Source organism: Tupaia chinensis, unplaced genomic scaffold (assembly GCF_000334495.1).
Source record: "Tupaia chinensis unplaced genomic scaffold, TupChi_1.0 Scaffold000074_1, whole genome shotgun sequence".
Lineage (NCBI taxonomy): Eukaryota > Metazoa > Chordata > Mammalia > Scandentia > Tupaiidae > Tupaia > Tupaia belangeri.
The window spans coordinates 1,479,140-1,483,336 of NW_006159534.1; the positions used below are offsets into that span (position 1 = coordinate 1,479,140).

Consider the following 4,197-nt stretch of genomic DNA (forward strand, 5'->3'; position numbering starts at 1 on the left):
AAATTTCTCCAATTTCACCTTACAGGAAACTGCCACAGAGTTATTCCCTTTATGCAAAACTTATTTAATACTGTATATCTGTTCCTTGAAGGTAATAGAAAAACACCAAGGCCCCGATCACATTTGGAAGCTACAAAAACTAATTGTGTCTTGCTTCATTGAAAAAGTTCTAAGAAAAAGAAATCACCTTCTTTTTTTTTTTTAAGTTTATTTATTTATTCCATGAGTGTGAGAGAGAGAGAAACAAGCACCTCTAACAGAAAAATCTTCACAGCACGATCCATCCTAGCCTCTGCCAGCCTGGGTCATAGGCGGGTATGTGCCAGGTATTCAGAGGGAGGCCTTGAGATGTGAACCCCACACCCTCCCATGGGCTCAGCCTCATAGCCGCATTACTGCTGTGTGCTGTCCAGCCCCCAAGTTGGGTTTTACCTTCTCGTCATATGGCCTTCCCAAGAAAATATGTTTTTACCTTCTTTAGACATTTCTGTTGTAGGAAAATGTAAAACTCTTCTAATTCAGGCACATTTTGAGTCTTTAAAGGATTTTCTTATCCTAGGGTATTACATTTTGTTAGATCGTACACTCTTCTTGGCAGGGGTCTCATGGCTTTAGATTCTCAGAAACGGTTAAGAATGCCTGCAGGAATTCTGCCTCCTGTGATGTAAGACTGTTCCCGAGAGTCTCTGTGGAAATGGAAGGCAACTATTAGCTCTTGGGACTTCACTCCCAAGTAAAGGTGAGCAACTTCAGTAGTACAGTGAGCGGGCTTAGCTCATATCGGGTCAGTTCCAATAACTGCATAGCACTTTGCAAATTGCAAAGCAGTGGAAACAGCTGCCAACAAAAGTTTAGATGACAGTAACACAAGGATGGTATCTAAGACAATGGATTGTTTTGTACATTTTACATCCCTGTTCTAGGAAGCACCGCCTTTATGTAGGGAATAGGCCAGCCTTCACAGGAGAATTGCCTGGATTGTAAGAGCTTCGCTGAGGTCGGAGAACGTGTCACAAGCTGTTCATTCTAGAGCTGTTATGTAGATTAGCTCAGTCCTTAATACTGTGGGGTAAGTACTGTTAGTACTTTCATTTTACAGATAAGGATACTGAGGCACAGAAAAGTTGAGTATCTTGTATACACTGTGACAGAAATGAATAACGTGCCATACTAGTACCAGTATCTGTTTACTAAGAACTTACATGCCATGCCCTTTACCTATTTTATTTAATCTCCATAACAACCCTACTACTTCTTCACAAGGGGAGAAACTTGAAGTTCAGAGGATTAATTTACCAAGAGTCACACATAGTAAGTGGCAGAACCTAAATATGTGACAGTTCCTAAAGAGTCGCCTGTATTGTCCTCTAATTCTGCTTCTCTATTTCTTCTTAAACCCATTCCAATTTCATCCAGACCTCTACCAAAACAGTTCCTGTCCAGGTCTCTGGTGACCTCCATGTTGCCAAATCCACTAGTTAGCACTTGGTCTCTTCCCTGATTTGTCAGTAGCATTTGACACAGACTCCTCCTCTCTGACACCCCTTCTCCCCTTTCAGGGTGTCTCCAGTGCTTCCTTCTCTTAAGTCAAGTCTTGGCACCTTTTCTGGTTCCCCTCTTTTTCCTGACTTCTGTGCTGGAGGGTCTCCAGGCCTCACTCTTTTGGCAAGTTCCTCAGTCTTGTGCCTTTAATTACCACTGCTGTGCTGAGGTCTTCCACATCTGAAAGACCAGCCCTGCCCTCTCTCACAAACTACACTCAAGCGCCTACTTGATCTCATCCCTTCGGTGTTCACATGGCTTTTCAAACTTAGCACATCACAGTGGAACTCATGATCTTTGCCCCATCTGCACCCCAAACTGAGCCACCTACAACCCAGTAGATTGCAACTCCCACCCTTAGCTTTGCAGGCCAAGATCCTTGGCGTTATCACCAACTCTTCTCATCCATACACCACATTCAGTCAGCCAGGAAATTCTGTTGGGTAAACCTTCAGAGTGTGTCTGAAATCCAGCTACCTTGATCCTAATCTCTGTCGAACCTGGATTACTTCAACAATCTCATCTGGCTCTCCTGCTTCACATTTTCCTCTTGCACTCTGTTCTCCACAAAGCAGAGAGGCCCTTTCACGCTCTAAAGCAGCTGATAGCCCTCCTCTGCTCAAGCACCTCCAGTGCCTCCCAGTTGTGTTCAGAGACCTTGTTATAATGTCCCACAGCAGTGTAGCCTGATACAATGCAAGATGCCCAATTAAATTTGGGTTTCAGGTAAAGAGCAAGTAACTTTCAAGTATATCCCATGCAATAGTTGAATTATGCTTTAAATCGTACTTGTTTATCTGAAGTGCAAATTTCACTGGAATTCTTGATTTTTAATTTGCTGAACCTGCCCATCTTACCCACAAGGCCCTGTACGATGTGCCCCCTACCCCCGTTACCTCTCTGAGATTCTCCCCAGCCTCCCCTTGCTTACTCCACTCTGCCCACTTGCTGCCTTGCTTTCCTCCAGGACATAACTCCCACCTTTGAGCTTTACCTCAATCATTCCTTCTCCAGCACCTGCATCATCTGAAAGTACTTTTTGAGATTTCTTCTTAATTATGCACTCCAATGCCCCTTTCTCACTCCGCTTGTCCCCATAGCACCTAAATCCTAGCCTGTGACATACCTCATTCTTTTTATTGTGTGTTGTCTGGCTCCACCAACTAGAGTATAAACTTCACAGGGCAGTAATTTTTCTGTTTTGTGTCTTCTTATATCCTGAAAGGCTAGAACAATAAAACATAGGTACACATTTGATGAGTAAATATATGATCTCAGAAGCCGATGTTCCTTTCCATTGCATTATACTCCCTCTGTTTTAACTTGCCTTGTGAGAAACATTGGAAGAATCTAAAAGTTCACAGCCTATAGAGGTTATTGGCATTTACATCCCCACTGGAATGGTCCTGTTTGGGGACATTCTAGGTCAAGGCAGAACTCTCCATAGCTCTCTGCTCAGGCAGTTGCCATGTTTTCCACACCCTCAGCATTGCCCTTAATCAACAAAAAGTTATATATTTTCTATGGGACAGTCTCTATGCTAAGCCCCAAGGATTTGAAAATAGACAAGGTAATTCCTACCTAGAAGGACCTTACAGTGAGGTTGAGGTTCTTGCCTATCTGTTAAGATAAAAGGGAATTGGACCTGACTAGCCAGAATCACTGTACAAACCCCAAACCCTCAAGTCCCCTTAGGTTGTTTCCTACTGTGGCAACCCCTGAGAGAAAACCAAAATGAATATTAAGCAGGAGCAGTGAGAAGAGCATCTGCTCTAACCTCTCTGTGACCCCAGTGCAGTAGCTCCGCAGAGATGAATTAAAGCGCAGGAAGCCCGTTGGCGTCAGTCTCGGTTGACGCCAACAGGAAGGTGGAGCAGAGAAACAGATTTACTGCTGAAAATGATTTCCCCCCAGAAAGTCTCAAGAGAAAAATAAATCATTGCAGCTGGGATGCTAAGGTTTACAATAGCTTTGTATACATTTCAACCCACCTTATTTCTGCACTATTTTGTTCCTGAATTACTGATTACAGAAATTATCATCTTAATATGCAATTGCTAGCCAGAAATGTCTAGGGCAGTTGCAGATGTGTAGTAGTAACAGAGCTAAAATACATTTCACAGAAAATGGAGAAGTCTCTTTGGGGGAGAATAGTTTTCAAAATCCTTTTCTCCTCCATTTCCCCCTTCATTCCAGGTGAGACCTCCAGCACTGACTAGTTGCTACATTAGAGCGGCTTTTTTTTTCCCTTAGAATTATTTTATTTAAATTTATTTATTTAACAGAGAAGGACACAGGAAGAGAGAGAGAGAGAGAGAAAGTGAGAGAATAAGCCGTCATGTCCAGTACTTGAACCTCAGTAGGCTATGTGGGAGTACAGTGCCCTTAACCACCACACCACCTTCCAGCCCCAAGAGGGGCTGACTCAATGAAAATTTACCAGGGGCCTTTTTGACACAGGTACCTTTCTGTTTCCCTTGTACTGAATTTACTAAAAGAGCTTGTCCTTTATTGAAAGAGAACAACTTCTTAGCACGCCTGTGACCAGGCTAGAGAGGATAAAAAGTAGGCATTGACATCAACTGAATGCCACTAGCAAGAGCAAATGCTAGAACTCCGAACATCTTGGATAATGTCCCAAGATTCTGTAGGGAA

The 4,197-nt window shown here is 43.1% G+C and overlaps 1 protein-coding gene across 1 annotated transcript in view; it reads left to right on the plus strand.

Annotated features, from left to right (window-relative positions):
* Positions 1-694: 694 nt before the first annotated feature.
* Positions 695-4,197, plus strand: part of LOC102489567 (protein FAM163A) — a 142,761-nt gene continuing 139,258 nt past the window's right edge. Inside the window, exon 1 of the mRNA XM_027767807.1 lies at positions 695-739. The gene's annotated coding sequence lies outside the window, so the exon portion shown is untranslated. The remainder of the gene's footprint in view (positions 740-4,197) is intronic.